Source organism: Caretta caretta, chromosome 6 (genome assembly GCF_965140235.1).
Source record: "Caretta caretta isolate rCarCar2 chromosome 6, rCarCar1.hap1, whole genome shotgun sequence".
NCBI lineage: Eukaryota > Metazoa > Chordata > Testudines > Cheloniidae > Caretta > Caretta caretta.
In genome coordinates this window covers 78,683,045-78,710,840 of record NC_134211.1, presented here as the reverse complement: position 1 = coordinate 78,710,840, position 27,796 = coordinate 78,683,045, and the positions used below count along the sequence as shown (strand labels likewise).

General features: G+C 39.0%; 1 long non-coding RNA gene across 1 annotated transcript; it reads left to right on the top strand.

The window, feature by feature from the left end:
* Positions 1–22,197: 22,197 nt before the first annotated feature.
* Positions 22,198–26,664, top strand: LOC125638978 (uncharacterized). The gene is made up of 2 exons (XR_007357337.2): positions 22,198–24,191; positions 24,876–26,664. It is a non-coding gene; the product is annotated as an uncharacterized LOC125638978 (long non-coding RNA).
* The last annotated feature ends 1,132 nt before the right edge of the window (positions 26,665–27,796 follow it).

The window sequence follows — 27,796 nt, the reverse complement described above, 5'->3', positions numbered from 1 at the left end:
GGGAAAATTCTCTGCAATAACTATATGTATCGTTCACCTTTCTCCAATGAGTATATACTTTAGAAAGCTCCATCAATGCAAAGCTGTGGGAAGCACTGACGGGAAGGAAAATATGAAATTCATTTTTCTTTCCCTTACAACCCATCTACACAACATAATCCAGAGGGTTGTGTTTATCAGCTGAGGGGAGGCAGTTAAACAAATACTCAGCATATGCATATCATCATCAGTGAAAGGTCATCGTTTTAGCAGGCTGCTAGAAATGTAAACAAAGGTCAGTGTGTCTGCATCTTCCCTACATCATATTGACAGCGAAAAACAGTTCCCTAACAAAATCTCTATCATCTTGGAAACAGTTACTGAGCATTTTGTTCCGGCTAGTATAGAGTGTTCGAGTAATTACTTTGGGAGGCATTTCAAAAAGTATCTTGAGATTACAGCAATTTTATATTATTGTAATTCTACAGCAGAAAAAAGAAATGAAAAAAGTGCTACAGGGTCCACCCCGTATTAATGTTTCCATGGCAATCAGATGCTTGACATTTTATTGAAATCTATTAGTCTAGAACTGCTTGCCAGCCCATTAGATGCTATGCAGTACTCCTTAGCCATTTCTGTCCTAGAACCAATAGATTGCCCAGTAGGTATGGTGCATAATTAGCTTTCATCATTTCCAAATCCATATCGTGATTCTAGCGAAACACACCACAAAAACAGCTTGATAGCAAGCTTTTGGACTCCCTTTGTTCCTTATATTCAAAGATGGTTGAAATGCATTCTGACAGCTATTTTTTTCTCATCATCCTGACATGTACTAGTGAAATTACCTAACAAATTCAAAGCATGTACCCCCTATGTAAAAGGGAGATACTCCCCAATGATACTGGACAGTCTGTTTGTTGAAGGATTTAATAAAGAATTTCAAAGCAGGCATCTCCCTACAAAGAAGGCTCATTTGCCAGCCTGTATGCTCTTTCTTCAGCCTGCAGTGCTTTCTGGGTGTGAAGCAACTTTCTTTCATGAGAACTGCTACAAAATGAGACATTCTAGCCATTCACAGGGAAAAAAAAAACTAGCAAACCCAATTTCTTTGATAAACTAAACAGAGCATCAGAACAATTATTGTTTCTCAACCCTTTTACAAAATAATCAGTTCATACACCAGAGAGCAAAAGGCAGGTACTGGTTTTAATCTCATATTCCATCTGCTTTTAGAACTGCTGCTAAAGGCAGGTGACAAATGAGTTTTTCTAATTTTCTGAGGGCCAGATTCTGTCACCCTTGCTCAGGTTGAGCAGTCCCTTATTAGGCCTCAGGGCAACTCACAGAGAAAGGAATGGCTCAAGCTGAGTAAATGTGGCAGAATCTGGCCCTGACTAAGGAAGTTTCATGTTTAGGGTGTCGTACATATGTGACATGCATGACTTAATAGGAGGCAATGATTTCACTAGGAGATTTAGCATAGTAAACTTGAGAAAGATTTAGAGGCATTTGCTTCTTTAGTAGTGTCTTTGGTGGTATGCCTGCACGAACTCATTATTCTCATTTGTGTTACTGCTAACAGTAACTGGGCTATATTAAAGATAATGTTATGAACAGCGACATTTCAAGTAAGAAGGATCTCTTTCACAGGCTCATATTCTAAACCAGGAAATATCATTGAAAAAACAGCCCAAAACTATCAATCAATTGAATAAAATCCGGGGATTTTTTACTGATGCATTAAATGCAAAACTCTAGACAACCTTAACTATGGAATCATTACTGATGCCCCTGTAATATATGACCTGTGTGTGTGAGAGAGAATTATTCTCTCTCACACACACAGTATGTATGCATATAATCTATGTCAGAGACAGTGAGGGGGGAAAAAGTAGGTGATTTGCAATAGACTTATTTGACATACTAAGCATGCATTGATCTCAGTAACTTATTGAGGGCTGATAGTGGTATAGCCCAAGGGGAAGAAGCCATGCCAGGATCCCAGATCAAAGGGGCTAGCTCTTTGCTCCCATAGGTGCTGAAGCTATGGCTTAATTCCAAGTAAACGTGCCTGCAGCAACATTTGCTAATTACAGGTTGTGTTCTACTGTTTCCAAACAGGGTGAAAGTGACAGAAGTTTAACTGTGAATAATTACACACTTGAATAAGTATGTGATTAGCCCTATTTGTTGTGGTTGGGACTAGAGTGACAGGACAAGAATGGAGTGATTGCATTATTTACAGCTTAATTGTAGACAAGTAATTATTTATGTAAGCAGGTGCTGAGGGGTCAGGGAGTACATGCATAAAAATGCATACGATTTGAATTGAAACTTCAGCAATTGGATTCCTAAATAATATAGCGGAAGAGAAATTTCGGTGCATTTATCTAATTATGGAGAGGTTTTCTTGAATTAAATGTCTTGTCTTGTTCTCTCTAAAATGGGGATTAGATGAAATATTTTTAAACCAAAGCTTCCAGAGTAATAAATCACAAATGCCACCTAGTGGCTCCTGCTATCCAGTGAATCATTGCATACCAAAAATAAACAGGTCAGTGATTTAGCCACCTAAGATATTTTTTTCCATTGATTAGGATATGGATGATGGGGATGTATGTGAACATTTTTTTCTACTTGGTTCTTAGCTAGCTCTTATATGCTTTGAACCAAATTGTGAAAATTTTACACATGTTGTCTAGCAGTTATTCACATGGATAATCCCATTGAAATCTATTTAGATAAATTTCTTCCTTCTGGAACTGTCTTTTTATTATACTTTATGTGTGTGTCCAGTGCTTAGCAAAACGGAGTCCTGGTCCATGACTGGGGTCCCTAGGTGTTAGGTCAGTATAAATAAATAATAATATTTGTGTGAAGAACTGCCCATTCAGATGAATAAATTTCAAAATCTGGCCCTTAATATTACTGAAACTAGGTGTTGTGTCTGCCAAATATCAAAAATAGTCTGACAAGGTGAGGAACACTGTCCACCCAGAAATCATGTGGGTATTTATAATTCTGACCAACTAAACTGTTTGATGGGAAACTAATTAATGGATGAGGGGCCTATTCCATATGCAGAACTCCCAGTGAAATCAGTGGGTGGGTGTTCCACGGGCGGAGAGCGTACAGAATTAGGCTATGGATGATGGGGATGTATGTGAATGTATGTATGTTTAGCCTTTAAATATTTTGTCATAAATCTTGGTTCCCTGCTATTGCTAACTCTTTCTCTTGCCAAACAACTCCTTTTATTCCATTTCTGAAGAGGTTTGTACAGTGTCCAAACATTAAAAGGAGTTTACAAACCTGCCTAATATCAGAGTGTTTGTTTCTCTCTCAGCAAATTGAGGTTCCAGAAACCTCCTCTTCGGTTAATTATAAATAAGACAATCCTTGGTCTGATTAGGGACTAAATAATTTTTACAAAAAACTGCTCAACTAGGCTCCAATTCAGCTAGATATTTAGGCCAGAGTTTTAAAGGTATTCGGGTGTTCCAGTGCTTAGTATTGGAAGGCATAACAATTTCAGATCCTAAATCTCATTTTCAAAAAACATTAGGCGTGTATTGACAGTTGATGAGACTTAGGCTCCTAAGTACCTAAATCCCTTTTGAAAATGAGATTTAGGCTCCTATATTAGTTAGGTGTTGCAACACCGAGCACAGCAATTCCTAAATACCTTTAAAAAATTTGGTCCTAAGAACCTTGCCGAACTGGAGCCTTATAGAACTTTTTAATATTTACCATGAAAAAAAGAACCATCATTACCTTCATTTTATAAAAACATCTTTCCGTCATAATAGTAAGAACTGGGGAAATATAAAAATACATTTTTATGACTATTATATTGAATTCTTAGAGAAATTTTCCAGTCACTCTTTTAAAACTTTTGAAGAGTTGAATTTTATTGGCAAAAATGTATTCAGGAAGCAAATTTCAAAGTTACATACATAGAAACTGAATTTTAAATTTTAAATATTTTTTCCGGACGTGTTTACATTCTCATCGTATTGGAGAACAGAAACAATATCATAGTGACTTAGGTGACTAGTCACAATGAAATAACACAGCTGTACTTAAAATATTCATGATGACTCTGGAGCTGAAACTATTCAAAAATTATTTATTTAAAATGGGATTTCCAAAGGAACCTAAGGATATTCAGTAGTAGCCTCAGGGTCCTTTGGAAATTCTCACCAGAATAAAATAGAATCTGAGCAAATTGCAATCTTCTCATGAAAAAATAATGAGGAGTACTTGTGGCACCTTAGAGACTAACAAATTTATTTGGGCATAAGATTTCGTGGGCTAAAACCCACTTCATCGGATGCATGCAGTGGAAAATACAGTCGGAAGATATATATACACAGAGAACATGAACAAATGGGTGTTGCCATACCAACTGTAACGAGACTAATCAATTAAGGGGGGCTATTATCAGCAGGAGAAAAGAAACACTTTCGTAGTGATAATCAGGATGGCCCATTTCAAACAGTTGACAAGTAGGGGAAAAATTAGCATGGGGAAATAGTTTTTACCTTGTGTAATGACCCATCCACTCCTACACCTACAAGATCTCTATCAAGCATTCTGAAAACTACAATACCCACCTGTTGAAGTGAAGAAACAGATTGACAGAGCCAGAAGAGTACCCAGAAGTTACCTACTCCAGGACAGGCCCAACGAAGAAAGTAACAGAATGCCACTAGCCATCACCTTCAGCCCCCAACTAAAACCTCTCCAGCGCATCATCAAAGATCTACAACCTATCCTGAAGGATGATCCCTCACTCTCACAGATCTTGGGAGACAGGCCAGTCCTTGCTTACAGACAGCCCCCCAACCTAAAGCAAATACTCACCAGCAACCACCAAATCTGACGGTCTCTATGTAAAAGAATAAATGGACACAAATCAGATGTCAAGAATTATAACATTCAAAAACCAGTTGGAGAACACTTCAACCTCCCTGGTCACTCAATTTCAGACCAAAAAGTCACAATTCTTCAACCAAAAAAACGTGAAAAACAGACTCCAATGAGAAACTGCAGAATTGGAATTAATTTACAAACTGGACACCATTAAATTAGGCTGTTACTCACACCTTCTTGTCAACTGTTTGAAATGGGCCATCCTGATTATCACTACAAAAGTTTTTTTTTCTCCTGCTGATAATAGCCCACCTTAATTGATTAGTCTCGTTACAGTTGGTATGGTAACACCCATTTGTTCATGTTCTCTGTGCATATATATCTTCCGACTGTATTTTCCACTGCATGCATCCGATGAAGTGGGCTTTAGCCCACGAAAGCTTGTGCCCAAATAAATTTGTTAGTCTCTAAGGTGCCACAAGTACTCCTGGTTATTTTTGCTGATACAGACTAACAAGGCTACCACTCTGAAACCAATCTCCTCATGGATAGTCCCAGAGCAGAAAGAAAGGAGATGTTAGCTGGATAAGTTCTTTGTTGCAATGCTTTGAGGTTTGGGGTTTTATTTTTTTTTTTTTGCTCATCTCTAACAACATTAATTATAACAATTTAATAATTCACAAAAAGAAAAGGAGGACTTGTGGCACCTTAGAGACTAACCAATTTATTTGAGCATGAGCTTTCGTGAGCTACAGCTCACTTCATATTTGAGCATGAGCTTTCGTGAGCTACAGCTCACTTCATCCGATCCGATGAAGTGAGCTGTAGCTCACGAAAGCTCATGCTCAAATAAATTGGTTAGTCTCTAAGGTGCCACAAGTACTCCTTTTCTTTTTGCGAATACAGACTAACACGGCTGTTACTCTGAAACCAATTTAATAATTAACACACTACACTTATTTAGGGCCTGATCCAGTAAGGTGCTGAGCATTTGGGCCTCAAACCTCTGTAAGCACAAGCATAGTCTCATTGAATTCAGTGGCCCTACTCACATACTCAATCACTTGGTGGGATTGGGGTCAAATTGCTCAGGATTTTGCAGGATCAGACCCTTAGGATCTTTCAGCCATAGGTCCCACAGAATTTTTACAAATGTTGTTGTTATTATTATTATTTCTATTTCATACATGGGGAAACTGGGGCACAGAGATGCTAACTGACTTGCCAATGTTAAACAACAAGTCAGTGAGATAATCTGGAACAATAGCCAGATCTCCTAATAATCTAAACAATTAGGAGCTGAGTTTTTTGTGAATATTTCAGTGTTTTAAAAAGGCACTATAATTGGGTTTAATGTACTTGGGAGCTATGGTTCTATAAGATCATTTTAAACGGCTTCAATTGAAAATAATGTTGTGTCCCTACCTTGTCCCTCCTGTTTGTCATATCAAAAAGCATAATACTGGAAAGAACTGACTGACTTGAGAACCTTGTTATGGTAACTAACTGTGTCTTTTTTTTTGAACTCCTTATTTTCTCACAGGGTATTTTGGTCCTGCTTTTATGTTTCTTTTATTTTATCTAGAACAATGAAACCTCAGTAAGGCGTTGTACCTCTGATCATTTGGGCAGAGAGAGCCACTGAATGAATCCTTCAGAAAAAATGCTAAATTGCTGTCAATTGCTGTAGTGTAAGCTGTCTTTTAATCATTTACGTTGAAGTTTAAGGTATAAAAATGTAGCATATAGGAAAACCAACATGGTGCATTAAAATGGGATTCTGTAAAATGTAAAAGCAAAAAAAGTTTCTTGGAACAGCTGTACAGAAAAGGAAAATTGCATAATAGGATTTGGTCACATACTTTAAAAAGTAAGAGGAAACTCCCTAGTGGATAGTTCCTTTTGGGAGCATAGGATATAGCAACCTTTCAAAATTCCATGGGTAGACTGGATTGTGGGTGACACCATTAATTACATTAAATATGACCTCTGTCATCCTTTTTGATGAATTTCTATCTTATTCTTACACTTACTCAAACTTGTGCACTTTTACTCTGTCTCTCTCACATACACATGTGCACACACACACACGCACAAATCCATCTTAGAAATAAAAAGTAAGTTGACCTATTTGACGTCTGATCATAAGCTTTGGGCTGTGTCCTTCTGTCCTCATGTACTTGCTTACAGGTTTTTTTTTATTATCCTCTTTGTTGTTTCATGTCTGGTTTTTTTTTTGAAATTACAGGGCACAGATTCTGACTTATTTTTTACTGTGAGGCCAGATTTGGATACTTTGAAATAATGAATACTAATTAACAATAACTAATAAAAGCCACAAACCTCCTACCTGTTCTCCAGCTGTCTCTGCTCTGCATTGTCAAAGCATTGAGGTTTCCTGTTTGGGGGTTCTTTTTATTATTGGACTTATTCCGGGTGAAGTTTCTGAAATAAACCGAGAGTCGTTCGATATTTGTGAGGCAGAGTGACTTAGGGCAGGTTTACACTAGAACCTTTCTGCTTGTGATTTTTTTTTTTAAAGATATTTATATTCTGGCAAAAGGGTAGATGCAGTTATTTGGGCAGAAAAAGTGCTTTTGCCAGCATAGCGGATTTCACGAGGGGAACTGCTTTTAGTTATACTGACAACAGCCCTCTTTTTCTAGTATAAGCTGTGCCTATGCCAGGAGGGTTTGTCAGCATAGTTACACAGGCAAACCGTTTCTAGTGTAGACCAGGCTTTAGAAATGAGCTGCAACATACAGTATAATATTCATATAGATCTATATAGCTCTTTGTATAAAGAAAGTATCATGTCTCTAGATCTTCCTTTAATAGACATCAGAGTTATGGAACTTGAATAAATACATGCTATATGGAGTGTATTAGTAATTTGAGGGCTGTTCCTGCTCCCACTGAAGAGTTCAGTGAAAGCAAGAAGATGCCTACTTATCTATAGATCCTCTTCTTTTTTAGCAATGGCATTGTCCTCAGATATGCTTAGCCACAACTTCAGCAGAGAAAAAACTATCACTGATAGACAACGAAAGGCTAGTAATACTTTTTAAAGAAATGTTTCTGGTAAAAATAAAGTTGCTAGACCTGGTGATATGACCAAAAACAGATTCTTTAATAAATTTGTGAAAAAACACCATAAGACGGCTTGGCTGTATTGCCGTTCACAAAACCATGTTATTTACAGTTCATGAGCATTTTGACAACCTCTAGGTATTTATGAAATATTTGTGGCTCATAAAAAGTTCATAAATAAGCTATTCTTTTGAAAATTCAGACTGGAAAAGTGGTATTTATCATTCACTCTTTGCCATACATTATTTTCTCTTTTTTTTAAAAAAAAAAAATCAGTCAGGTAGTAGCAACAATATCATAAAAAGAAAAGGAGTACTTGTGGCACCTTAGAGACTAACCAATTTATTTGAGGATAAGCTTTCGTGAGCTACAGCTCACTTCATCGGATGCATACTGTGGAAAATACAGAAGATGTTCTTACACATACAAACCATGAAAAAATGGGTGTTTACGACTACAAAAGGTTTTCTCTCCCCCCACCCCACCCTCCTGCTGGTAATAGCTTATCTAAAGTGATCAATCTCCTTACAATGTGTATGATAATCAAGTTGGGCCATTTCCAGCACAAATCCAGGTTTTCTTCCCCCCCCTCTGCCCCCCACAAACCCACTCTCCTGTTGGTAATAGCTTATCTAAAGTGATCACTCTCCTTACAATGTGTATGATAATCAAGGTGGGCCATTTCCAGCACAAATCCAGGGTTTAACAAGAACGTCTGAGGAACGGGGGCGGGGGGGGGGTAGGAAAAAACAAGGAGAAATAGGTTACCTTGCATAATGACTTAGCCACTCCCAGTCTCTATTCAAGCCTAAGTTAATTGTATCCAATTTGCAAATGAATTCCAATTCAACAGTCTCTCGCTGGAGTCTGGTTTTGAAGTTTTTTTGTTGTAATATCGCAACTTTCATGTCTGTAATCGCGAGACCAGAGAGATTGAAGTGTTCTCCGACTGGTTTATGAATGTTATAATTCTTGACATCTGATTTGTGTCCATTTATTCTTTTACGTAGAGACTGTCCAGTTTGCCCAATGTACATGGAAGAGGGGCATTGCTGGCACATGATGGCATATATCTCATTGGTAGATGTGCAGGTGAACAAGCCTCTGATAGTGTGGCTGATGTTATTAGGCCCTGTGATGGTGTCCCCTGAATAGATATGTGGGCACAGTTGGCAACGGGCTTTGCTGCAAGGATAGGTTCCTGGGTTAGTGGTTCTGTTGTGTGGTATGTGGTTGCTGGTGAGTATTCGCTTCAGGTTGGGGGCTGTCTGTAGGCAAGGACTGGCCTGTCTCCCAAGATTTGTGAGAGTGTTGGGTCATCCTTCAGGATAGGTTGTAGATCCTTAATAATGCATTGGAGGGGTTTTAGTTGGGGGCTGAAGGTGACGGCTAGTGGCGTTCTGTTATTTTTTTTGTTGGGCTGTCCTGTAGTAGGTGACTTCTGGGAACTCTTCTGGCTCTATCAATCTGTTTCTTCACTTCCGCAGGTGGGTATTGTAGTTGTAAGAATGCTTGATAGAGATCTTGTAGGTGTTTGTCTCTGTCTGAGGGGTTGGAGCAAATGCGGTTGTATCGCAGAGCTTGGCTGTAGACAATGGATCGTGTGGTGTGGTCAGGGTGAAAGCTGGAGGCATGTAGGTAGAAATAGCGGTCAGTAGGTTTCCAGTAGATGGTGGTGTTTATGTGACCATCGTTTATTAGGACTGTAGTGTCCAGGAAGTGGATCTCTTGTGTGGACTGGACCAGGCTGAGGTTGATGGTGGGATGGAAATTGTTGAAATCATGGTGGAATTCCTCAAGGGCTTCTTTTCTATGGGTCCAGATGATGAAGATGTCATCAATATAGCGCAAGTAGAGTAGGGGCATGAGGGGACGAGAGCTGAGGAAGCATTGTTCTAAGTCAGCCATAAAAATGTTGGCATACTGTGGGGCCATGCGGGTACCCATAGCAGTGCCGCAGATTTGAAGGTATACATTGTCCCCAAATGTAAAATAGTTATGTGTAAGGACAAAGTCACAAAGTTCAGCCACCAGGTTAGCCGTGACATTATCGGGGATAGTATTCTTGACGGCTTGTAGTCCATCTTTGTGTGGAATGTTGGTGTAGAGGGCTTCTACATCCATAGTGGCCAGGATGGTGTTATCAGAAAGATCACTGATGGATTGTAGTTTCCTCAAGAAGTCAGTGGTGTCTTGAAGGTAGCTGGGAGTGCTGGTAGTGCAGGGCCTGAGGAGGGAGTCCTCATAGCCAGACAATCCTGCTATCAGGGTGCCAATGCCTGAGATGATGGGGCGCCCAGGATTTCCAGGTTTATGGATCTTGGGTAGTAGATAGAATATCCCAGGTTGAGGTTCCAGGGGTGTGTCTGTGTGGATTTGATCTTGTGATCACTTTAGATAAGCTATTACCAGCAGGAGAGTGGGGTGGGGGGAGAGAAAACCTTTTGTAGTGGTAAACACCCATTTTTTCATGGTTTGTATGTATAAGAACATCTTCTGTATTTTCCACAGTATGCATCCGATGAAGTGAGCTGTAGCTCACGAAAGCTTATCCTCAAATAAATTGGTTAGTCTCTAAGGTGCCACAAGTACTCCTTTTCTTTTTGCGAATACAGACTAACACAGCTGTTACTCTGAAACCAACAATATCATGCGACTTACATGACCAATCACGCACCACCAATAGTAAATGGTCTGCAAAAAACCCATGGGCTGGACATTGTTTGTTCAAAGAACAAATATATTAGCAAAGACCAGGATCACTTAATGAACAAGTTGTGAAGAGAATAGGGGCTATATCACAATAATAATACTGGCCCTATATTGCTTAATTTGATCAGTTCTAACTCTCACTTTCTTCCTTTATTTGATTCAATGTATTTAATCAAGAGCAGGGGCTTTCCAATGCACAAGAAAGAAAGAATTAGCAAGAAGTTAGGAAGGGCAGGTATGTACTGAGGTTGAAGCAGAGGTACTGGGAGGGATGAGGTTGGAGCAAAGAGCTATTATTCAGCACAGGACAGAGAATGTAGCATCAACACTGTAGAAAATATTCAGACATAGTCCTGGTCCAGCAATTCCTGCTTAAATTGCTTCTGCATCTGCTCTGCCCATTTCAGTGTCTGGCTGGCTCCTCCCTGCAGTTTCCTTTGTCCAGGCCAAATGGCAGTGGAAGGGCCACTCCCCGGGTTTCTCCTCTTCACAGGTCTGGATCCAGGGATGCTGGGAGAAGGGAATTTTACTGATGCTAGCTGATTTATATCACCACTAAAAATGAGTTTGGTCTTTTTCAATTTAGAACCTGGAACTTAGATCAACGGAATGCCTCATGAGTTTAAAATTATGCACCGCCGTAAATACATTACTGCTTAATACTAACCTGCTTATCCCCCTTTACTTTCAGTAAATTGAACCAGTTCTCAATTTTCCTCCAAAAATCTCAATCATTGATGGGTGGCTACTCTCTACCCAGATGGTGGTTGTATTTCACTCTTTGGGGCCTGATTAACACGAATGGAGGCCAGGACTAATTTTCTTGGGATTCTCCCTTTTTTGTGAACACAGTATCAATGAAAGCAAAAAAGTACCCAGTGTATGACCATCAACATCGTCATGTATATTACTGACTAAACATGAAAAGAAAATCAAAGACAATGAAGAGGTTATATACCACCTTCATAAACATAAAATATTAAGTGTCAAATGAAATGTTGCCTATTTAAACTGGTAAGTTGCGAGCTTTATGTAGTGCAATTCACTGATTGTATCCTCAAAAGATAGCATGTGAAGTAAATCCTGTTCAACTGACATGATAGCAAGAGCATTCAGCTTCATTTCTACCATTTTTGACCAAAAAATGATTTTTTTATTAAGAAAAGCTTAGAGAACAATCGCTCTGCTTCACAGTTGGCAATGGGCACAGACCAATACAGCCTCAATGCAATGAAACTATTCAGAAAGACATTACTCAGATCTTTGTCATGTGATAATCAGATGATTCTAATAGCACTCTTATCCTGCATGTCAGAATATCTTATAAATGCTGAAAATTGTTACGTTTTGGAGAATAGCTCAGACTCTAGATCATTCAGGTAAGCATTGAGAAATGCCTGAACACGTTTTCATCTCCTCTTCACTTCATACTTGATCAAGAGCTGTAAGAAAGCCAGACCTTGTGGATAGTTCAGCATAACATTCAGTCTTCTTTTTAGTTCCTAATTGAGCTTGTTGAGGCTAATATGAAAGAACTCAACCTCAAATTTTCTTCTTCCTCCAAGTGTAGTGTCAATTTTACCATCTGGAAAATTTTGCTTTACAGTACATTTGTATTCTTCATGGTAGGACTCAGCAACATCACTTCCCAATTGTTTTGCTTGGTCCTCAAAATTGTCAAACTGAGACCGTAAGTTTGTGACAGCAAATTAACAGGAATGACAAGATCCAGACCTGGCTTTTGAAGCTTTACAGTAGTTCTGTCAAACCTGTCTAGACTCATACATTTTAGACTCATAAACTTTAAGACCAGAAGGGATCATTATCATCTAGTCTGATCTCTTGCACATTGCAGGCAACAAAATTCACCCATCCACTCTGCAATAAGCTCATAACCTCTGGCTGAGTTACTGAAATCCTCAAATCTTGATTTAAAGATTTCAAGTTACAGAGGATCCACCATTTACTCTAGTTCAAACCAGCAAGTGACCCATGTCCCAAACTGCAGAGGAAGGTGACCTTTCCCCCGCCCCCCCAGGATCTCTGCCAATCTGACCTGAGGGAAAATTCCTTCTTGACCCCAATTATGGTGATCAGTTAAACCTTGAGCATATGGGGGAAACCCAACACACAGACACATGGGAAAGAATTATCTGTTAGTAACTCAGAGCCCTCCCCATTCTCACCACACTATTGCCTTCATAAAAGTTTCAATCTCAGTTTTGAAACAAGTTAGGTTTTTTGCCCCCACTACTCCCCTTGAAAGGCTGTTCACTCCTTTGGTGGTTAGAAACTTTCATCTAATTTCAAGCTTATACTTGTTGATGGCCAGTTTATATCCGTTTGTTCTTGTGCCAATACTGGTCCTTAAATAACTTCTTTTCCACCCTGGTGTTTATCTTTCTGATGTATTTATAGAGAGCAATCATATAGCCTCTCAGCCACCATGGTCATTTTGTTAGGCTAATCAAGCCAAGCTCCTTAAGTCACTTCTTGTAATGAAGATTCTCCATTCCTCTGATCATCCTAGTATCCCTTTTCTGTACCTGTTGTTGTTTGAATGCATCTTTCTTAAACATGAGAGACAAGAATCGCACACATTATTCCAGTTGAAGTGTCATCAATGCCTTGTACAATAGGAATAATATTTCCCTAACTCTACTGGAAATACTTTGACTAATGCACCTGAATCTTTCTCCATCTCCATTACTTCTAACTGGTAAATTCCTAGTTTATAGCAAAAACTCTTGTTAGTCCCTAAGTTCATGACTTTGCACTATTACGTTTCATTCCAATTCTATTACTCCAATTTTCAAGGTTGTTCAAGTCCTCTGCCACATTGGCAATACTTCCCAACTGTGTTAACCACAATTTTTAGTAGCACACTGTCATTTTTTGTATTAATGTCATTAACGAAAATGTCAAATAAGATGGATCCCAAGACTGATTCTTGAGGAACTCCACTAGTAACCTCTCTTCAGCCTGACAGTTCATCCTTTGGTATGGTCTGTCATATTCTCCCCTTTAACCAGTTCCTTACCCATCTTTAGATTATTATGTTAATCCCCATCTACTCCAATTTAAATAAAAAAAATCCCATGAACTGAATCAAATGCTGTATTGAAATCCAGGTAGATTAGACCTACTGCACTTCCTTTGTCTAGAAAATCTGTTATCTTCTCTAAGAAAGAGATCAGCTTCGTCTGGCATGATCTAGCTTTTGTAAAACCATGTTGTATTTTATCTCAATTAATATTAACCGCTATGTGTTTTATTACTCTCTCTTTCAAAATTTGTTCTAAGACCTTGCATACAATTGAGGTCAAATTAAGGGGCCTGTAGTTTCCCAGATCACTTCCCCCGCCCCTTCTTAAATATAGGAACTATACTAGCAATTCTCCAGTCAAATGATACAACCCCAGAGTTTGCAGATTCATTAAAAATACTTGCTATTGCTATTGGGCTTGCAATTTCACTTTGTCCTGGATTTCATGAACATTCACCTTTTCTTCTGCCATCTCCTGAAGGAACAACTTCACTGTGATTATCATTTTCTGAGAAAGATGGTCCAGCATGTTTGGAAGATGATTCTGAATCAGTACTAGCAGAGCAATAGTTATTAAATTTGGGTAACTTGCTTATAATTTTCTCTTTTTCCAACTTAGCTTTTCTTTTTGCTGTCTGTTTGGAAATTGTCAGCCATGCCACCATTGCTTCTCCACTGCTGCTGAGCGTGGTGCTGCCCTCAGAGCTTGGTGCCCGACCAGCAGCTGCCGCTCTCTGCTCTGCCTTCAGAGTTGGGCAGCCAGAGACCAGGTTCCATGGTCCGTGACTCAATTTTCATGGCCATGAATTTGGTAGACCCCTAATTATGGGAGTCAAAAGGAACTAAGATACATAGAGAGAATTAAGTAGATGATTCCCATTGTCCATGGGAAAGCTCTGTATGCCATAAGGAAAATATGCATGGGCATATTTGACTACCAGGGGCTTGTTTTTGAGATTGTAACATCATTTATTTCCTCTGATTTACACTGGTCAGAGATCAGAATCAGGATCTTTATCCTCTTTTCTTAAAGGGGCTATCAGACTTTAATTTAATTATAAGGCTATCTATCTGATCTATTTATAAAGTTTTACCTAAGCATTAAATCCAGTGGTTCTATTTTGTTGGGGGAGGAGTGGCAGATCTCCAGGAGCTATTTTCCAGGACGCTGAAGAGTAGCAGCAGAATGACTCATAGTATTTTCCCCTCATGGGTCTGCTTTGAAAAGCAATGCATAATATGAAAGGCAGCAGCCTGGAAACCATTCCTTGTTTGCTGCCTAACTCCATTCCCCGGGTGCCATCTTTCCCATGCTCATGGCAGTGGATATATTTCACTTCCTTGTTGCTTTTCAGCTCTAACAGTAAATAAAGTAAAATGCCTTTTCCCCGGTCAGTTTCCTAAATGTGCTTGCTGCCCTTTCTTATCCAGCTTGCCTAGGAACATTGGCGCTCTTCCCAGGAGGAGGAGGAGCACTGAAACAGTAAAAGCAACAGAGCTATGTCATGACTATCCAAAATGATTTTACACATGTGAATACAAATGCTCAGGTCTCTGTTACGAATCCCAAGTCCTGCAATAAGTGCCAAACAGCTGGTCTACAATATCGCCAACCATTAGCTCAGTGGCCAGAAAAACACAGCCTTTGTAGGCACAATGGGTCAAACTCGTCCTTGATATCAGTGAAGTTATGCTAGGGATGATTATGGTCCATTGCATTTTCTAGGTACTACAAATGAATTAAAGCCCAACTTCTTTAGATTTCCTTTCCCTTACATGAGAGAGGAGAACCACCTCCCTCCCAACATGAAGGTTATCTCCCTAAATTGTTGACTGTGATGGTACCATAACTACCTTCATTGGCAATGTGAACTGTCAATGACTTATCATGGTCACTACAAAGTCATTTTTCCTTCTGCTGAGCATGAACTTTTCTGAGTTCAACTTTTGATCCCTGTTTTACTATTTTCAGCTAACATAAGTAATTCCCTTTTTTGGTGATGTGCTCTGGGAGGTGTTTAGATTGGTATTAAGTTCCTCCAACTTTAATTGTCTTTTCCTAGACTGTATAAACTGTGCTGTACTCTTATTTTCTCTTTGGGTGTTATGCATGTCCTGAAATTTTTACTGAATTTTAGTTGCTTTTTTTGAATTTTTCAAAATATTCCTTATAATATGGGGAGCAAAACTAGATGTAACAGTCCAGACCTGGAAACAAGTAGGAAGGATGGTCTTAAAGTTTGGGCACTGAACTGGGATTTGGGAGACTACTAGGGTTCCATTCCTGGCTTGGCTGTATATTGTCTGTATAGTTCCTATGTGACCTTGGGCAAGTCACTCAATTGCTCTGTTCCTCAGTTTTCCATCTAGAAAGTGGGGATAATAATATTTCTCTACCTCACAGGGATATTGGGAATATACTACAATTGCACTATTAGTAGTTACTTCACTTCTTTCTCGTGGTGGTGGTGGTGTGTGTAGGGGGTAAGCTGCATCCTCTAGTCTTGAACTTCATGAGGGAGAATGATCATTCACTAGCCCCTAGAATCTAATGGGAAGGAGCACAGTGTAAAGAAATTTGCTAAGGAAAGCCCTCACAAACTGTAAATGTTCGGAGGGATTTATATAACTAGGACATGAAGGCTTTGAGGAGGACTATATACAATCTAAATGGTCTAAGTAGGAATTTGCAAATAACTCTAAATATGAGTTGCTAGTTCTACTCTTTTTTTCTGCCCCCTGAAACTAAATTTAATTATTTCCTAATGTATTTGCTGATTTAGGTCTAAAAATAGACCTTCTTTAAAGAAAAATATAGCATACATAATAAAATAAACTATCAGCCACAGAAATAAAATTTTCTTTCATTTGAAGTTCACAAAAACAAAACAAACAAATAAAGAAGCTTCTTTTTATTAAAATAAACTTAAACCCATTTTTATGAACACAGAAAAGACGGACTTCAAAGGCTCAGTTTACAATGGAAATGCATAGCCTGGAGGTGCTGTGGAAAATATATCTGTATTGCACGTTGCAGATATGTAGGGGTCGTTATCATTCCCAGAAAAACACGGTATGAAAATGATTTTCACACCATGCTAAAGAGGAAAGTCAGCCTAAACATAATGTTTAAGTGAACAGTAAAAGACTCACCATAGCTGGATCTTACTCAATCCTGGACAAAGGTTCCCACAGGTGGTTGTTCTCATTGTGGGAATATATATATTCCCTACTTAATAGTGGTCAAGTTCCAGCACAGTGCTGCTATTCTGAAATACATTTTGGTATTCTGTTTGCAGGGCACCACACTTTTGTGTGTTAGAAATTTGCCTTTCTGTCAGGTGTGGGGGTGGGGTGAGGCTGCGGAAAGGTGAAGGATCACACAGAATGGGAAAAAAATGCTACATTAGTTCACATAGATATTTTATATTGGTTGGTTGGTTGGCTTTCCTTAATTCCTTAAAAGTAACCCACACTTAAACCACAAATATGTGAGGTTGGAAGAAGAAAACCAGTGTTTCTCCCTGCAGTTCTCTGGATATTGAACCTTTAAAAACTAAGTACAAATAGGCAGGTTTATTACATTTCTTTAAGTGTTTGTTTGTCACAGACTTTCTTCCCAGATGTCTCCACCTCTGTGTCCATTTAGTAATGCAGCCCGAACCCATTAATGGGCATCCTGGTTTACTCCTGGCTTGTCTAGCACTGTGATTGTGATTCAGACATTCTCCTGCTCCCCCAAGCTAATGAGGACCAGCAGATCCATCTGTGGGGAAGACATGTTTACCTCTTGGATTCCAGAGCTGCACCATGAGTGAGCTCCCATGGAGCACAGCACAGTCCAAAGGTGTTCTGGCTACAGCATTTATTCTATCCTGTTCACAAACCTAAAACCCTATAAGAGAAACATCGAATAAAAAAAGATTCTACTGAAGTCTACAGCAGAGCCAGCTGTTGGGAATGCTAGCAGGAAAGCTATGCTACATTGTGATATAGTTAATACTATACTTAAGGCTATACTTAATAAAACTTCCATGTGTATAAACTTTTCAGAGATAATAGGGTGTCTTAAGTTGCCATGGTATCTGGAGGCTAGTGGAGAAAAAGTGAATCTTGGCTAAAGGCTATTCTCTCTATATATAATAGATAATCCACAAGCGCCCCCTTCTTCCCCCCTTTTTTCTAGGAAGGTCCAAACTAGTCAAACATTTGTCAGACTTTTCCAATTGGTAAGTTTAAAATTACCTCCTCTTGTGCTCAGCTACCTTGATAAAAGCGGAGGGAATATTGTCTTTAAAATGGATAAAGCCCGATGCACTACTGTATGGGAGTTCAGAGTCACTCCTTTGTAGGTAACTACAAAAGTAGGCTCCAATCCTGCCAGGACTTGCACACCCGCTTAACTGCATGCAATGTGGAGTAGTCGCACTGCTTTCAGTGGGAGCACTCACAGTGCACAAAATTAAGCTCGTGTGTTAGTCTGCAGAAATGGAGCCTAAATGGCTTCACCACTGTTTCACCCTTGAAACAGTAAAAGATCAAATTAACTTTGTCATCCAGGCTTTTTGTTCAACCCAAGGTCTTTTCTCTCAACCTCAAATGTAGGTGACCAATCTCATGAGAAATAACAGACCACAAAAGCAAAATGACAGAAAACTGTCACACAAAAAGCCTATTCTGTCAAAGTGTTGCTGTAAGAGGGCATGGTGATTATTCCTGAATGCATTTCATGAGTTACTGTATGATTCAATGGTTGGTTTCAGAGTAGCAGCCATGTTTAGTCTGTATCCGCAAAAAGAACAGGAGGACTTGTGACACCTAAGAGACTAACAAATTTATTAGAGCTTAAGCTTTCGTGGGCTACACTTATAGTAAGAAGATAATATATACATACAGAGAAGGTGGAGAAGCCTCTTACAGTTTGTATGGCAACTTCCACCTTCTCTGTATGTATATATATATCTTCTTACTGTATGTTCCATTCTATGCATCCGATGAAGTGGGCTGTAGCCCATGAAAGCTTATGCTCTAATAAATTTGTTTGTCTCTAAGGCAGTGGTCCCCAACCTTTCTGTGGGAATAGCATATTCCTATTCCCAGAAGACTGTGGTGGGTGCCGAGAAGCAGCAGCGGCAAGAAGCTTCGCTGCCGAAATGCCACCGAGAAACGGCAATGCTTCTCAGCGGCATTTCGGTGGCGCGGTGTCCTGTGGGTGCACACAACTGCCCTGTCGGGCGCCATTATGCCCGTGGGCACCGCGTTGCGGACCCCTGCTCTCTGGTGCCACAAATACTCCTGTTCTTTTTGTATGATTCAAGGTAGAGTTCTCCTATCTGAGGTCTAGCTTAATGCTACTAAGTGCAGGTCCTGAGAGAAAGGAAGCAAAAGTGACTTAATAGATTCCTGGGGCTGGCTGAGGAGCTAATATTGCAGCCAGGAATAGCTTGAGTTCAATGGTGTTCTGGTCATGCCCCTACTGTCTGGCCACACACCTATGATGGATACTGCTCGGTGGTAGTATAAACCTGGCACACTGGTTCTACGCCATCATGGGAGCCCTGTGTAGCTTGATGTGACAATCAGTATCCAGACACTGCAGTGGGAAAACAGAAGGTTTAAACCACAAGCATAAACTGTGAAATCACCTGATGGTATATTGTCATTGTATTACACAGATATACCTAGTAATGTCTTTTATAATAACTTGTATGGTTCTGAACTTGATAGCCATTATGAGCTATGTCTAGAGACCTTGGCTATGAATGTATGTATTTGGGCAGAAAACTGTGCTCATAAACTTCAGCTCTGCTTCACAGCAGGACATGGAGCAGTTCCAAAGGCAACTTGTCTCTGTTTGTTTTCTGTGTAACTTGTATCTGTTTACTCTCCCAGATCATTTCATCTTTGAATCTGTGGTTTTTCTATTAAATACACACTTTGTTTATGTTTGCCTCAAGCAGGTTTCTGGTGTACAAACTGTGGAGTTTCGAAGGCAAAGGGAGCTGATAACTGGGGAACTGCTTCCATTCCTTCAGGGAGATGAGAATGCTCTGAGTGTCTGGTGTTTAAGAACTTGGGGAGGACAGATCTGGGGACACTCAAGACTGGGAGGACTGTTGGTGTCACTCTGCAGGAGTAAGTAGATTGGGGAGAGCCAGGGTCAGACCAGAATCTTGTGGGCGACTGCCTGCTGGTGTCAGGAATCTGAACCATAACTGCATGGCACCAAGGCAACCTGAAGTAAAAGGGCAAGTGGTGACAGAACCCCTTACCTATATTGGTAAAGGGTAATTATATTGGGCCTATAAACTTAGGCAGAAAGAAGACTCTAGTAATGTGCTTTGGAAAATAGGGCCAGATTTACAAAGGTATTTAGGCACCTAAAGACTATAAAGATACAGGCACCTGGTGGGATTTACAAAAGAGCCTAAGTAGGGTGGATGCCTAACTCCCATTCACTTTCAAGGATTAGCTTTCAAATTGATTAGATGCCAGATCTGCTTAGGTGCATTTGTGAATCCCACTAAGCACCTATCTGCATCTTTGGGCTCCTAAATACTTTTGTAAATCTGCCCCATAGGGCTTTAAATGCTACCTTTTATCCAATAATTCATAGGGAATTTTAGTAAGTGGCATCAGTTCTGTTATCTAACATCAGTTTGCTGAGGTGTGGGTAAAAGGTTCCAGTAATAAGGGGTGGTTTAGTACTTACTGGCTAGTATCTCATTCTTCTTGTTGGAGGTGCGGGCCCTTATAAAAACAGGCTGGTCTGTCAGTTGATTAGCTTATTCTTAACACCAGAAGAAGATCATCTTTATGACAAACTTTGAAGAAAAAAGTTTGGAATTAGGGCTGTCGATTAATCGCAGTTAACTCATGTGATTAACTACAAAAAGTTAATCGCAATTAAGCAAATTAATTGTGATTAACTGTAGTTTTAATTACACTGTTAAACAATAAAATACCAATTGAAATTTAGTAAATATTTTTGGATGTTTTTCTACATTTTCAAATATATTGATTTCAATTACAACACAGAATACAAACTGTACAGTGCTCACTTTATATTATAATTTTTATTACAAATATTTGCACTGTAAAAATAATAAAAGAAATAATATTTTTTGGTTCACCTCCTACAAGTACTATAGTAAAATCTCTTTATCATGAAAGTGCAACTTACAAATATAGATTGTTTTTTGTTACATAACTGCACTCAAAAACAAAACAATGTAAAACTTTAGAGCCTACAAGTCCACTTGGTCCTACTTCTTGTTCAGCCAATTGCTAACACAAACAAGTTTGTTTACATTTGCGGGAGGTAATGCTGCCTGCTTCTTATTGACAATGTCACCTGCAAGTGAGGACAGGTAGTCAAGTGGCACTTTTGTAGCCGTCATTGCAAGGTATTTACCTGCCAGATATGCTAAACCTTTATCTGCCCTTTTATGCTTCGGTCACCATTCCAGAGGACATGCTTCCATGCTGATGACACTCATTAAAAAAATAATGGGATAATTAAATTTGTGACTGAACTCTTTGCGGGGAGAAGCGTATGTCTCAGGCTCTGTTTTAGCTGCATTCTGCCATATACTTCATGTTACTGCAGTCCCGGATAATGACCCAGCACATGTTGTTCATTTTAAGAACACTTTCACTGCAAATTTGACAAAACACAAAGAAGGTACCAATGTGAGATTTCTAAAAATAGCTACAGCACTCAATCCAAGATTTAAAAATCTGAAGTGCCTTCCAAAATCTGAGAGGGATGGGATATGGATCATGCTTTCAGAAGTCTTAAAAGAGCAACACTCTGATGCGGAAACTACAGAACCCAAACCACCAAAAAAGAAAATCAACATTCTGCTGGTTGCAGCTGACTCAGATAATGAAAATGAACATGTATCAGTCCGCTCTGCTCTGGATCATTATCGAGCAGGTACCATCATCAGCATGGATGCATATGTCCTCTGGAATCATGGTTGAAGAATGAAGGGACATATGAATCTTTAGCGCATCTAGCACTTATCTTGCGATGCTGGCTACAACAATGCCATCTGAACTCTTGTTCTTACTTTCAGGTGACATTGTAAACAAGAAGCAGGCAGCATTATCTTCTGCAAATGTAAACAAATTTGTTTGTCTGAGCGATTGGCTGAACAAGAAGTAGGAATGAGTGGACTTGTAGGCTCTAAAGTTTTATTTTATTTTTGAATGCAGTTATTTTTTGGTATATAATTCTACATTTGTAAGTTCAACTTTCATGATAAAGAGATTGCACTACAGTACTTGTATTAGGTGAATTGAAAAATACTATTTATTTTGTTTTTACAGTGCAAATATTTGTAATAAACATAAGGTGAGCACTGTACACATTGCTTTCTATGTTGTTATTGAAATCAATATATTTGAAAATATAGAGAACATCCAAAAATATTTAGATAAATGGTATTATATTACTGTTTAACAGCATGATTAAGTGTGCAATTAATTGCATGGTTAATCATGATTAATTTTTTAATCACGATTAACTTTTCAGTTGCTTGACAGCCCTAGTTGGAATTTTGATACTTTTCTACCATGTTTTCAGATTCCAAAATGGGTTCTTTTAAGAATTCCAACTCTTCAGACACTGCTGTGAACTGTTCACAGTGGTAGGATCTTAATGCTTTCTAGTGGCTATCATCATAGCTGCATAATTATTGGGAATCTAGAATTAGGTCTGAAGCTAGTATCTACACTGCATACATATGTTTTGAGATGGGACAGTCATTTAAGATCTTCCATTTTTCCCTTCTTCTCCCTACTTCTATTTCACTCAAAACTTTGAGTTCTCTACACTGTCTATTACATTTTTACTTATTGTGGAAAAAACACTTCATATTCTGCAAGAACCTTAAAAAGTTCACTAACTTAGAAACAGTATGTTAAGGAATTTTCTGTAGTTGAGAAATTCTGATCTATGAAATTTTGTATCTTCTTCAATGAAATAAAATTTGTGTAATAGAGCTGTTCCATAAGAAATTTCACTATTTCAACATTTGTTTTCATTCCAAATTGAGATGAAATGTCAAAAAACTGAAAATTGTTACCAAGCTGAAAATTCCAAAACCTTTCAATTCACAAATATTGAAACATTTTGTTTTAACATTTTTGATCAAAATATTTTGACGTTCACAAATCAAACATTTCATTTTGTTTGTCAAACTGAATTTCAGCTGAACTGCTTAAGTTTCTGTGGTGTCTCATGTTTCCTTTCTCCTCTGTCTGCTGAGATATCTGGCCAGACTAAATCTCTGATAATGCATCCAAGCAGTTAAACCAGACTGGAGACCATAATGCATGATGGGTGATGTAGTCCAGCCAGAGAACCAGCCCATATTGGAGAATAGTCACCCAAACTACAACCAAACTACAACTCCTCCAAGGTACCACAGTAGCTCGGGTGAGCACAGATTAATGTAGAGCTGACCTGAAAAGTAATGTTTCTATTCTTTTGGCATACTAAAATATTTAGATTATATTTGACCTAACCCCAGACAAAATATTTAATTTCCATGTTCCTGATGGGCAATTAACTTTTTGGCAAAATCAAAAGTTACTGATGGAAAATATTTCATCAAGAAAATCTTTCAGCAGAAAATTCTCAAACAGCTCGAAGTGGCTGCTACTTCTCTGCTCTCCCCCAAATAAAACCATGGTTAGTTATTGACCCCTTTAATCCATTTCTCTTCTAGTAACAATGTTAAAAGGAATTTATTAACAGATTAGCTTCTCTTAGACCTCATTCTATCCCTTCTAACAGTCTTCATTCATCACAAAATTAATGAAGGGTAATTATTAATGATTTTCTCCAGTCTTTGCAATTAACACCACACCTCAAATTGGTTCAGTGCAGGGAAAGTGAGACATTTCTCATTTTACATCTCCCTAGTGATGTAAACTGGCAGGAGAGATAACAGCATGCCTTAAACTTGTTAATGCTAAATACTCAAATCTTTGGATACAAATTAGTCAGAGTTGCCATGAAAACCACTAAATCACTTGTCTTTAAAATTCCATTGTTTTGTGTCATGGTTTTGCATGATTAAGTGTACTATTATCACATGTATACTTCAGGCATGAAATCATTTTCATATTGCCATGGGATGATACTTACAGCAGGAGCTCTATTGAACTGCCAGCTTGCTTATTAATTATTATTAATTATTATTATTATTAGCAGTAGAAAATTGTATATTGTGATAGCACCCAGTTGGGACTACTACTTCAAATAACCAAGTCTGGATTAGTGAGCCAGGGGGTAGCTTCAGAAGTGTCTTGGTGTAAGTCTGAGATGCGACTAGCAAATGATCAAACTGGGCACTCATTTACACGGTGGTTCATAGTTTATGGCTGGTATCCACTATCACATTGTGTGTTGTCTCTCATTTTCAAGAAGTGTGAGAGATGACAGCATCTGCCATGGTGTGGACAACTGTTCAAGGTAGGTTAAAGACTGGAAGTTCTTTTGTGAGGTTGACAATCAAGTGTTTGTTTTGGTCATTAACGTTGTCCCAGAATTCTTTCCAGTGTGCTTCAGGGTTCCAGGAAGATGCTTTAGGAGCTTTAGCCTGATTTGAAAAAGGCTTTCAGGCTTTCTGACATGTCTTCAGAAGATTCTGGAGGCCCTCATGAATTGGCAAGTTCTAGTTGGCCATGGTTCAATCGTACTCAGGATCTGTGTCTGTCTCTCCAGATTTTGGATGGGGGTACATGTGCTAGAGTGGGCAACCATTGAACGGCTGTTTATTTTAATATTTCAATTATAATTCTCATCACAGCATTGCGCTGCATATACAGAGATTTGGTATGTGAACTGCCTGCTCAGACTATTGTGCAGTATTCAGCAGTTTCATATACTGGTACTAGAGTCACTGATTGATGTGTGTGTGCATCAGCATCACATGTTGTGCCCATGAGTTTTCAGAGGAGGGTAGTTCTTGATTTACCTTTTTGCATGTCTCTTCTAGACACAAAAAATGCTAAGGGAAAGGGAAAGTTATGCTAAATAAATCCACTATGGAGTGGCATCTGACTTGTTAATTATTAATCATTGCTTACACCTGGTGCAACTATATAATTTGCTATCTACCTATAATGTATCTTAGATGTCCATTATCATATTTAGGTGCTAAAGAAGCATGCAATCATATCAGCTCTTACACCAAGAAGGCAGGACGATGGACACACCAAGGTAATATCTTCTTGAATTTAATGTAAATGGGGAAATACAGGCTCCATTGCTTAAATGCCATGAGAACAAGAGCCCAGGATTCGCTGCAGACTATTATATAAGTCCCAAATTCTGGATTCACATCCCAAAGCAGGAAGGAGTGCTATAATTTCTCACGACCATGTATATTGGTTATGCATAAGGTCTGCTCATCCTGTTGTTAGTTGGCCCTGAACCACAAGCGGGGGAAACAGAAGATTCACACCTTCTCCTTAGCCTGGTTTTACGGTGCTGCTCAAAGAATATCAGGGCCGAGCCAAGGATGGCCTGTTTGTACTGGTCAGCTGTTAAAGTGCAGTCAGGAAATGAGCAGTGGGGTCAGGAATGGGCCAGGTCAGAATGCCAGGAAGTCAGGGTCAGGCACCAAGTTGCAGGTTGCAGGCAAATAGCAGAGATGGGGCTGAGCTGGGTTAGGATATCAGGAAGTCAGGGTCAGCCACCAGGTTATAGACCACAATCAGATAGCAAAATCAAGGACAAACGAGCATCACAAGCTGGAGTCTAGGATCGACAGCAAGCAGGGACTCGAGTAGAAACAAGCAGGCAATCAGCATTGTTGCTCAGAAAGCTCCTGATGCTGGCTTCCTGGTTTAAATACTAGCAACAGCCAATCAGTAGACTGTGAGGGGCTGCCATTCAGGCCCTGGGCATTACTTCCTGCTAAGCCTAGTTTCACAGGGTCATCCAGCAGAAACCTAAGCTAAGCTTCTAGTGGTGATTCAGAAGTGTCAGTGGCCCAGAACCCACTTAGTTCCAGGTTCTAGTTCTGTAAGTTATTACATCAAGGCAGAGAACACAGGGCAACAAGTAGGTCTCTGTGGGTCTTCTTCCCCTACCAGCTCATGGAGATTATTGTAATTCCTACTGCAAAACATTCTCCTCTGGCATTATCTCTGTTGCAATGCATTTCTAAGCTTTTACACCAATATTTATACTGATAAGAGAGCATTAGTAGTATTAAATCATGTACCTCAGCAGAAATGCTTGAACTTTCTTCTTGGTTTCCTTTTTCTTCCACATTGGTTCCGCTGCTGCTGGAGGTGCATTTAAATCTGGAAACTTGCTGCTACTGTCAAAGATTTCTGACTTAAACATGGACGGAGCTATGAGAGGGCGATCCCAGATAAACAACACAACAGCAGCTCCTTGGGGTTTTCCTTCAACAGTATAAAAAAGGGTTAAGTGTCTAACTACAGAAGTTGCTGCTATCACAGTGTGAGGAATACACAACTGACCAAGCATCTTCATATTAAATTAACTTGTGGCATTTATTGATCCCACTGAATGACAATGAATTTAGTCACATAACTTGCTCTGGAGTTCAATCCATAGTATGCACAAGTTAGTGGCATGAAGACTGAAGCCGTTTTCAGCCAGAATAACCAAGGAAGGATCCATGTGAAATGACTGACCCAGTGAATACTTCTTTAGCCACAGAAGTGGGATTTGACTGATTTCCTGTCTTATGAAAGCCTGCTATAGAACTGAAACTATCTAACCATCTCTATATTTTAGAAGTTTTTGATGTGCAAGGATCGTAGTTAGTTTGTCAATGACATCTTGCTTTTGTCGGGAAACTGTGGTGTTGCAAAGATATTAAGATTCTGTGCTAGCATTTTGGCTGATCAGTCTGTGGTATTATAAAAAGTGTTGTCAAAGTAATTAAAACAGTGATTTATTATTACGTATTCTTCATATTTAAGGTGCTCGTGATTATTCACTCCAGCTACATGAATGTTAAACAAAATATAGATTCCTTCCGAAACAGGGAGAGCTCTCTGCTACCTTTTCCTCCCAAAGACATTATGTCGGAATAACACTATTGGAACTACCAGCCGTTTTCTTAGAAGTCATGTTAGAAGAGTCAAGTCCTGCACTGTACCCTAAAAATGGCAAAACTCAAGCTCAGCCTGACCTCAGGCAGACCATAAAAGAAAAGTGACAGCAGTGGATTTCTGAGAGCTAAAACATAATGTTTAATTAATCTGACATACTTATCTTTCATTTACACAAATCCAGATCCTCTTGGTTTCACCATTAACATCCCATTTGTAGGGAGGTGGAACAAACTCTCGCAGTCAAACAGAAAAAGATTTGTATTCTCATTTTCCTCAGTGCGCTGCCTCTGATATTATAGATATTATAGAAAAAGCATGGTTTTCATTGCAGAAGATGATGACAGTAAATCTAGTCAATGTAATCAAATTAAACGGAACGTCTATGTATACTCCTAGAAAAAGTATATCAGATATATTCACCCCAATTAAATAAATAACTAAAATGTTTTATTAAAAATGTCTATATTACTGCCTTTAACACAATATTTAATGTAGAGCGACTTTCCGTTATAATGAGAGGATGCAGTAAATCTCCCTCTAACCTTAACATGGAGAATTTTAGGAAATGCTCTTATAAACAAAGAGGAAAAGAGGAACACAGTAACGCAGAGAGAGCCTGATCTTGTTCCCATTAAAGTCAGTGGGGGAAGGATCAGGGCCTAAAGCAGTAAAAATACATGCACCTATAAGGAGATATATTTAGAAAGTCATAGAGAGCCCTAATGATTATAATATAGGCTTCATATAGTACCTTAGTTTTATATCTTTAGTCTAATATTTTAAATGAACACAACCATAAATGCACACACTCATTTATGTATATACACACACACACACAGTATCTATATTTAAATTACAGTTTCTGGCTTTTAGGGTCCACAAAAGGTGCTAAATTCACTGCCCTCACTCTTCTTTCTTTCCTAAAATGAGCTACAGCACAGACAGTGTACTTGTACTCATAGTAGGGAGAGTTTCACC